The 10573-nt window shown below is 43.0% G+C and overlaps 1 protein-coding gene across 8 annotated transcripts in view; it reads left to right on the top strand.

Annotated features, from left to right (window-relative positions):
* The first annotated feature begins 5840 nt into the window (after positions 1-5840).
* Positions 5841-10573, top strand: part of cnot3b (CCR4-NOT transcription complex, subunit 3b) — a 37870-nt gene continuing 33137 nt past the window's right edge. For all 8 annotated transcript variants that reach the window (XM_058404844.1, XM_058404850.1, XM_058404848.1 and 5 more), the window contains exon 1: positions 5841-5999. The gene's annotated coding sequence lies outside the window, so the exon portion shown is untranslated. The remainder of the gene's footprint in view (positions 6000-10573) is intronic.

Raw genomic sequence — 10573 nt, 5'->3', positions numbered from 1 at the left:
GGTCATCCACAGTGCTGCTGGCTTTGTGGATGCAGCGTGTGGTGTAAATGTCCGTGATGGAAGGAAAAGGGAGACTGGTGATCATCTCAGCTGTCCTCACTATCCGCTACAGGGTCTTGCGGTCCAAGATAATGCAATTTACAAACCTTCAGTGATGCAGCTGCTTCAGTCAATGTGCAAGCCCAAACCTTTCCTGTTTACCTGTCTGAAGTTTTTGTTTAAACTTGCAAGTATTAGCCTTTTACATTAGTCTTTCAGAGGTCAAATGTGCTGAAACCCAATGAGGTATAGCACCATAGACCATAGGAGACTCACCAAGTAGATGATCTTCACTATTTTTCTTCCTTATAGGTAGAACCTTTCACCCTCTCTTTGGACCAGACCCCTCTTCCATAGCTCCAATGCCAGATGCCAGCATATGAGCCATTCTTGGTATATGGAATTACCAAAGTATTTTTACATTTTCTGTGGTCCACAGACGAGTCAGATGGAAGCAGTGGACTTCATTTGTCTATCATTTGGGCTCCTTGGCCTGCCTTGGGTGTTGGGTGTATATAACAGGTGGGGTCAAGATTTAGCAGGAACCTGTTGCGGTTAATGTCCTATTTATATCTTTTCTCTCTCCTAAAGCAGTGATCTGAGCAAAGTCAAAGTGCCTGCTGACCATACCAAGGAGCACAAGGACCAAGCTCATGGCTTCTGGGTCTGCTGTGTTCTAAGATGGTGTACTGCCAACATTATTACACAGTTTGTTGCACAGTATATAAAAAGTGCTATCATACCTTCACTGTCCTTCCAATTTGGATGTGAGTACCATCAAACTGAAGCTGAATGTCTGATGTAGATTTCTGAGATAACAATAACTTCTATTTATATAGCTTCTACTGTAACACTGTCTACTGGGCAGCTGTGTGGCAGCAGTGGTACATTTGATGCCACCATGCTGCAACAATAATTAACAACCAACTCTCAAATTGTTTTTATTATTTGTTGGTCAATTTAATGCCATGGCATATCCCTTCTGTTTTTTCTACCCTTAGTCCTGATTTACAATGACTACTCCCACAATTTCCAAGATAATACTTTATTTCCATATCATCTCATGGGAAAACAGAATAGTTCTTTCCCCTCATAATTCTCATACTTCTGTGTAAAGTTCACAGGATAGGTGCGGTTCATTCTCCTTGCTCTGACATTCTGTGGTCATAGCTAGGAATGAATAGAGTAGCACACATGGCTTTAGAGCCCTCTAAAAAGCCGGCATGAGACAAATAAAATTTATGAAACAGTTATCAAGTGTAGATCTCAGAGGAGCTATTACAGCTGCCTCACAGATGGAGACAGACCTTAATGTCCTGATGTGGCTGCTTCCCATTCTCTAAATTTGAGTAATGACAGCATTGGCAGCAACCAATAGTGATTTATTCAGCTTAGTGACCTTCTCAAAAAGACTGACTCATTATGATTAAAAAGAGATCTAGCCAGCATTCTCACAAATTGGGTTTCAAAAACTGCAGCAGATGGATGTGGGTTACTCAGGATACAGAGCAGACCTAGCCATCTCAACAGGTTTATAGCAGATTAGTGCCAGTGAATTTTGGCATCATGTCTGAAAACTAAATAGTCACATACAGTTCCATTTTCAACCACCACCAATCAAAAGTGAGAGAAAACCATGCCACCATTCAAAAGTGAGAGAGACCCACGCCACCAATCAAAAGTGAGAGAGACCCACGCCACCAATCAAAAGTGAGAGAGACCCACGCCACCAATCAAAAGTGAGAGAGACCCACGCCACCAATCAAAAGTGAGAGAGACCCACGCCACCAATCAAAAGTGAGAGAAAACCATGCCACCATTCAAAAGTGAGAGAGACCCACGCCACCAATCAAAAGTGAGAGAGACCCACGCCACCAATCAAAAGTGAGAGAAAACCATGCCACCATTCAAAAGTGAGAGAGACCCACGCCACCAATCAAAAGTGAGAGAGACCCACGCCACCAATCAAAAGTGAGAGAAAACCATGCCACCATTCAAAAGTGAGAGAGACCCACGCCACCAATCAAAAGTGAGAGAAAACCATGCCACCATTCAAAAGTGAGAGACCCATGCCACCAATCAGAATTGATAGAGACTCATGCCACCAATCAAATGTAAGAGAGACCCATGCCACCAATCAAATGTAAGAGAGACCCATGCCACCAATCACAACTGAGGGAGACCCATGCCACTAATCAAAAGTGTGGGAGACCCATGCACCTAGCTATAGGTGAAATGCAGGTTCTACTAGAGCGGACCGGAGTGCCTATTTGGGTTCTTTTAAATTATGTTCTGATTTTTAAAACAATAAGGCTGAATCTGATCTTTTCTGGATCTAGGAAGCCTAAATGTGTTCTTAAAACAGCTGCGGCTTTGTCTGCTATGCTTACCAGATGTGATCAATGACCTAAAAGACTGAATACAAGATTTTCTGATTGTACCTCCATGTTTCTTTTGCAGAATATTCAGCGGCTTGAGGCACAAAATTTGTGTGCTGAGAAGGCTTTTGATGGAAAGATGCAGCCGAAAGCAGAAATTGCAAGTGGCCACATATTACCCAGTAGAAAAAAACTGAGAACGTTGCACTGCAGATTGTTGGGTGAATGCCCAGGGCCTGTTAGCCCAGTCCCAGGTGGCATGTGTGCACCCTGAGGCTTTGGTCCAACACATGTCTTCAACCTGCTAAGAAGAAAATAGTTGGGGCACTTGTGTCCCTGCATGGATGGGACAATTGAAAACCTAAGAATAAAGGGAAAACAAGTCTCTACACCAGCTTATAGATGGCCTTGTAATGCAAACGTTATGGCTAAGGCTGCAACATTTTCACACACATCCCACACATCCTAGGACCACCATGGTGGGCACGAAATCACAAGCTATGTTGAGCTGGGTATGCATGCTTTGAACACTGGCAAATGCAAATGCATACCCTTTGTATAATTATTGCCTGTGCAATCTGATAGTGTAGCATGTGGAATCTCACAGCAGGGGATTTACAAGGATGTAATTCGTCTGTATGTGTCTTTTGAAAAGATATCATTTTTGTTTGAATTAGTCACTAAGGTTACACTGCCAAGCATTGAGTCATTCCTTTCATTTGGGTTGCTGCTGCCAGGCTTTGTCATTGCAAATGCATCTATACACATTGGAATCAAGTCTCTGGCATCCAGAAAATTAGCAAAAAGCATAGATGAATAGCTATCAAACATCGTTTTGCTCTTGCATGTATATTGAATGTATTTTGTGCCCCATGGTGTTGAGAGATTCTCAGTCTCAGTAGAGAACAGTACCAGTTCTTACTTGGGTTGTTGATCAGAAGCTTGAGGTTCAAGCCCCAGCACCACCAAGCTGCCACTGTTGGGCAATTACGCAACCATTGTACCTGTACCTGTATCATCGTGTATCATTCTATGCTGTATCATAGCTGCCCCTGTGCTCTGACCCAAACTTCATCAGCTGGGATAGTTGAAGAAAAGAATTCCACTGTGCCGTAATGTATATGTATTGAGGATAAAGGCTTCTCCTACTTACTTTGCTTTCATGTATGTGGAAAAGGGGTGATAGCACTTTCCTCTTAGTGTAATACACTGCATTACATTTACATATCTGGCATTTGGTAGATGCCCTTCCAGAGCGACTTACTCATTTTTTATACAACTGAGCAACTGAGGGTTAAGGGCCATGCTCAGGGGCCCAGCATTAGCAGCGCAGTGAACCTGGGATTCAAACTCATGACCTTCTGAAATGCAGTATGAGCAGTAGATTGAAAAGATCTGGTTGGCCACCTTTTGGAGGAACCTTAGGATTCATGCACCCTGGTTGGTAGTTGTTAAAATGATAGGGGATTTGGATTAGGGAGAAAGTATGATATCAGCACTAACATAATTTTACTGTCTTTTACTATGTGTTGAGCTCCAGTGGGGAGCTTTGATACACTTTGATATCACCTTTGATATATTTCTTTCATCAGTTTGGAATAAAACAGGAAGATAAGGTAGTAGAAACAGTATGTAACCAAGGTTCCAACTAAGTGGAGAACATTCTAAGGAATATTGAGCTTATTGCCATCTTTATAATTGTAGATCCACAGTTACGTACGTTATGCTTTTTTTTCTTTTCAGATTATAACCTGCTACTATTGTTCTTTAATAAGTAGGCTGTTAGAATTACGCAATATCACACAAGCAAGTGTGCGGTTATACTGAATATCAGCAGAGCTGCTCTGTTTCAGTATTAAAGTTAGATGTTACTTTATATTCATGAAAAATGTACCCTTTGTCATGTCCTCCAAGGATGTCACTAACACGACTGTAGTAACTTTCAGTGGGGATTGTTGCTAAAATTGGAATTTTATGTGGCACAGATAAGTGGAAATAGTGAATTATAAGCACTCTTGGAACATTGCTTATCTAATTAAATAAGTGGACCAGAACTAACTGATGTATAGCTGTTTATTGAAGAAGAAGAAGAAGAAGAAGAAGAAGAAGAAGAAGAAGAAGAAGAAGAAGAAGAAGAAGAAGAAGACTATTTTGTCACATTACAGTACAGTGAAATTCTTTCTTTGTATATCCCAACTGTGGAAGTTGGGGTCAGAGTGCAGGGGTCAACTCTATTACAATGGCCCTGCAGCAGAGAGGGTTAAGGGCCGTACTCAGGGGCCCAACCATGGCAGCTTGGCAGTGACCTTCCAGTGAACAACCCAAAACTTTAATCACTTAAGCCACCACTGCCCCTCAGCAAGGCTGTAATTTTGGGTAATCACATCTGGACACATATGGGGTGGTGGTAGCCCAAGTGGTTAAGGCTCTGGGTCGTTGACCAGAAGATCGGGGTCCAAGCCACAGCACCACCAAGCTGCCACTGTTGGGCCCTTCAGCAAGGCCCCCAACCCACCCTGCTCCAGGGGTGCTGCATCATGGCTGACCCTGTGTTCTGACCCCAACCCCCAAGGATGGGATATGTCAAAGTCAAAGTCAAAGAAGCTTTAGTCACTTCAACCATATATAGCTGATGCAGTACACAGTGAAGTGAAACAACGTTCCTCCTAGACCAGAGGTGCTGCACAGAACACAGACAGAGTACAGTGACGCAGACAAACATAGAGATAAAAACTAAAACTATACTTAAGGTGCAATGTGAAGAAAGAATTTCACTGTGCAGTAATGTATATGTGACAAATAAAGACAACTTATTCAGTACAGCACAAGTGTATATTACAGTTCTGCAAACAAGAAATTGAGCAGGGTGGGTAGTGGGCCTTGCTCAAGGGCCCAACAGTGGCAGCTTGGCGGTGCTAAGGCTTGAACCGATCAACAGCCCAGAGTCTTCACCACTCAAGCTACCACCGCTCTCTTATCTGCAACGCATTTCCACCCACAGTTTGTTGCGCCATTCGGTGTAAACGCTATAGAGTGAAACGCTCGGTTTCTGAGATCCTCAAACCGGTCCATTTGGACCCAACCTCCATGACACTGTTAAAGTCGCAGAAATCAAACTTTTTCATTCTGATGTTTGATGTGAACATTAACTGAAGCTCAGCCGCTGCTGGCTGATTAGACCATTGCATGAATGTGCAGGTGTACAGGTGTTCATGAAACCATGCTACAATTAAGAGTGATCAGTGTAACCATTTCCAGTCCCCGCTACACCTTTAACCCCGCGCAGTACTCCAACCAGCGTGCGAATCGCACGGCGTTTGCCTCTAGACGAGCGTACGATCGCGTCCAATCGAGAGCGATCACCGAGCAGCGACGTCCAATAGGAACGAAGTAGGCGGGGACAGACGCCAGCAACGCCTCAACGGAGGAGGTGTTCCTGGTGGCCATCTTGGATGCGCGGAGTGATTGTTTGGCGAATAGAAGTAATAGGAAATAAAAAATAAAGACGGAAAAAAAAGTTGGGAAATTGGTAACGGAACACAAGCTGAAAGAAAGAGGAAAGGTGAAACTAAGGAAAAACAGGTAAAACGGCTCTTGTCCCGGATAAGCAGCACTCAATTTACATGCTTGGTTTTTTTTTCCTTTTCCTTTCCAATTTGTACCCCGGCCAAAAAGCTTAGCCGGCCGTGTATTATACCCAGGACCTGACAAAAGCTTTCAGATAAAATGCAGCAAGCGGGCACACTTCGAAATATTAGGGGTTTGGGGTTATAGAAAAGAATATTTACTCTAAACCTAAGTTGTAAGTCGGATGTCTTCCGCCTGCACTTTGGAGAAAAGAAATCAGGAGAAGCACATGCAACTCCAACTCCAACTCCAGCGAGTCCTGAAGATTGTTTTATTATCTGTTCATCCCGGTGTTTATTTTAGTCTCTTGGCAGATTGTGTTAAGTGTTTTAGCTGAACACAGTGCTGATGTTCACTTTCTTTAAAGTGCACTTTAAATCCAGCCGGCTGGACCGGACCCAAAACTTCCTCATGTCCTGGGTTTTGGGGTTTTTTTTTTTTTTTGGTTAAATTGTTGCGGTCAGGTTGAGATGTACACAAAGTTGCAGAATGACCAGGATTGGGGATGGATGTGTTACAATGTAGTACAGTGACAGACACACACACACACACACACACACACGGTGGCGTGTAACCATGTGTCCCAACTGCACATAAATGAACCCAGAGAAGTCAGAAAGCTTTCCTTTACATCAACACAACGTCTTTGTGTCCCCTGATGATGGCGTGGACTCTTTGCGACACACTGAAGTTGTATAGATTGGGGTTTTTCAGGGTAGTAAAGACATTACAGGACAACTCTTGAGTCATGTGTTGGACGATTTGTGAAGTGTGTCGTGGTTTCGGTGTCATCTGCGGTGTGAGACTGTTAATATGGAAGGGGGGGGTTGGGGTCAAAACTTTTTCTCAATACATATCGTGTGTGTGCCCTGCGATGGGTTGGTACTTCGTCCAGGGTGTATCCTGCCTTGATGCCCAATGACGCCTGAGATAGGCACTGGCCCCCCATGACCCGAGGATACATCAGATCAGCAGTACAGACAATGAAATGTGTGTGTGTGTGTAGATATTTCTACCATAGTGTCTTGAGCTATGAGTTTTTCAGGTGCAGACTGTCTTCAAACCTCAGAATGTACTGACGGCTCGAATCTCGTCTCAGACGGCTTCTGATCCACGAGATGACGTTGACGAAGGTATTGAAGAGAACCAGACAGGCTAAAAGACTAAAGCGCCGCTGCATCACTCCCGTTATGATGCAGAGATAAAGGGCTTAATTCCACCACAGTTCCATCACGAGGTTGTCAGTCGGTTGAATTTCTACTTTAACGATCTATTAAATGAAATGTATTCAATTATTTTGCTGGATTTAAAACGTAAGGACGCATCGGACGATTTCTCAGCCTGGTTTTGCTCTCGGAGTAAAAATCGTGAAAGGTTAACTGCGATTTTTTTTAGTTACTAAGTGAGAAAGCAGCTAGTGTTCTGCTGTAGTAGACTTGAACCTGCAGCATCAAAGACAAGTCACTTAGCAATGAGCTAGCCAGTGGACAGATGCTAGTAGTGTTGGCAACAAGCTAGACGGCTAATGAGTGAAAACTCAGATGTTGATGCATCCATCTTTTATTCTCTAAATGGTCATTAGTGTGGTCAGTGTTCTGGAGGTTTTGAGTACTTTGTCTGTAGGTGAGCTGATCTTAAGCCAGTACTGTGACTCACTCAGCAGCCATGTTGGTTTGACGTCACTTTTAGAATGGGGAAGGAACTAATAGAGAAGTCTACCTCAAGTTGATGACTTGAAAAGTGGCTTTTGCCAGATGAAGGTGGGGAATCGCACGCCTCAGACGCGGCATTAAACTCTTGCAGTGAGGTTCTCGTCGCGTTTTAGTGCATTTTCTGGCAGTCATTTTTGATTGATTTTGTCTGAACTTCTGCTAAACACATATTAAAAAAAAAAGAAGAAGAACAAGCGATGGTGCTTGGCTGATGTAAAGAAATCTTTATTATGTGAAGCTGTGAAGTGAGCCTGGCTTCTGACCGACGTAAACACAGCAAGGTAGAGTTTGTTAATCAAGGCTCTGTTGCTAAGACGGAGAATACGTCACTGCAGAATCTGTTATAAAATTGTTATTGCGCTCCCCTCAGCCAGTGCGACAAGTAATTACCTTCATCCACAGTAATGTCACAGTTTATAAATAAATAAATAAACCCAGCTTTAAGAGGAGGGCTGCACTTCACACAAACAGCACAGGATTCCATTAGGATTAACTTTGATGGAGTCTGTTTTCATGCTCAGAATGCAAAAAACTGCGTTTATCTTGGGTAATTAGTTGCATTATTGAAGTGCTTATGGGTGACATGGGGGGGGGGATTGGCTGTAGTGTGTGTGTGTGTGTGTGTGTGTGGAGTTTGCATGTTCTCCCTAAGCTTCAGGGTTTCCTCTAGGTTCTTTGGTTTTCTCCCCAAGTCCAAAGACATACTGAGTGGTATCTCTAATTTGTCCGGTGTGTAAAAGTGTGTGTGTTTGTGCCCTGTGATGGATTGGCATCCTGTCCTTGTGCCTCTAGAGTCCCCTGGGCTACATTCCAGGTTCCCCGTGACCTCGTGTAGGATAAATGCTACTGAAGGTGGATGGATGATTCTGTGTGAAAATCTACTCTCAAGTTTTTTTTTTACAGTATGTCTTGTCTCGGACAAGATCCTCCCTGAATGCATTGCCTCTAATAATGTAATGATCATATCAATGATCTGTGATATTATTCGGTGTCGCTTCAGAGCCTGCATGTAAACTAACCAGAAGTTCACACTAGAAACGTGACAAGTCACTCGTTACACTTGTGGTTTGTTTCTTGTGGTCGTGTAGTGACCGATGTTGTGGCCTTCACTGTTCTCTCTATACATGTCTAATGTCAAATAGGGGCTGTTTTTACTCAACTCTTCATTAGATGAGGATTATTCATAAGGAATGATAACTGTGAGCTTGATGAGTTAGAATAACTATGATTGGTGAGCTGGATAAATTTCCCATATTCACCATTTTTGCTAGTTAGCACTGGCTCAGAGCTTCAGCTGGTGTGGCGTCTACTAGTTTACTGGAGGATCTGGTGCATGAGTGTTGGTACACAGCTAGAGACTAGAGAAATATGGCGTTGTGTGGTCAAAAATTGTGTGGAGTATTAAACGTCTCCTTAATAACTAATTGCAGGTAAGAACATAAAGTTGTGAGCGGGGATCATTTGCCGTAGCATTGCTCTGAGGAATCATCTGAGGAATTATCTGAGGAACCATCTCAGTAATCATCTGAGGAATTATCTGAGGAATCATCTGAGGAACCATCTCAGGAATCATCTGAAGAATCATCTCAGTAATCATCTGAGGAATCATCTGAGGAATCATCTGACGCTGTTGACTTGTTGCGCTATCGTGTCACACCAAATTTGACCAGATTTGAGAAAATCTTGATTGAAATGTCGCATTTTGCTGAAATTCGATGGTCTGCTATCAGGTTGTCGCTAGCTAGTGTGACTTTAAGATAAGCCGAGTGCCACCTGTCGGATGCCATCATTTGCAGCATGTGTTGCGGTGCATGTTTTTTCAAAGCCAGCTGGAGAAAGTTCTTTGATTGGCTGATCATTATAGCAGGTGGGTGGAGTCATAAATACAGAATCCTGCTGGTTTGCTTTCAATTACAGTATTCAGTATTGTATTGTAATTGTATTGTCCATGTGCAAGGAAATAATGCCTGCTATAAGCTCACAGATGCAATGATTGACAAGTGAGTGAGGAATGTCCCTCATTCCCATCCTGTTAGAAGGACAGATGAACTACTTCTCTTTTGTAAACTTCCAGTTTTCTGTGGTTTCTGTAAAACAAGCTGTTGAATTCATGGACTGTCCTCATCCTCACAATTCCACAGTGGGATCTTCCAAAATGTTTCACCAGGAAAAATCTTAGAATTTGTATTGAATATGAAAGTGAAGGTCTGTATGAAGCTTCTGTTGTTGAGACGCTGTAGAAAAATTTTATTGTGTGAGAATCAAAGGAAAGGCTTGTTTGCTCTCTTTAATCTTACCAAGAAAATAGCCATTGATGCTGACGTGGCTTCAAAAGAGCAATAAATAACTGGGTGAATGCTCAGGCTGGCATGCTACAGTGGTTTTTTTATACAGGTAACAATTCTGTGGTATCTCTATAGCTCTTTATCAGATCAGTTTAAAATTCTGGCACAAACAAAAGGGATTCCGTATGGAAATGTGATTAGATCAGAAACCCAGACAAGCTCTGTCCATGCACGAGATGTGTGAAGACTGCAGTGAATTATCCAACTTCTCAGTCCACCTCAACGTCACAGCCTCCACCTCTGCCTTACCGAGCGTCTGAGATCTGATGTTCGTTTAGAAGGCCACAAGCTACGGGCTCTAGAATGCTGCAAGCCGATTGGCGTCGACGCACACGTAGCTGTGGTTTGCAGTGTCAACAAAACTTTTGAATGCTGTGACGGTGTCAGCTTTCCAGAGCAACAGATTCCCAGGATTGAACGAGTTCGAATAGGTTCCAGGTTCCTGCTTTATGAGAATATCTTAATATCCGGC

This window comes from Hemibagrus wyckioides, linkage group LG12 (genome assembly GCF_019097595.1).
Source record: "Hemibagrus wyckioides isolate EC202008001 linkage group LG12, SWU_Hwy_1.0, whole genome shotgun sequence".
Taxonomy (NCBI): Eukaryota; Metazoa; Chordata; class Actinopteri; order Siluriformes; family Bagridae; genus Hemibagrus; species Hemibagrus wyckioides.
This window is presented reverse-complemented; position numbering and strand designations above follow the sequence as displayed.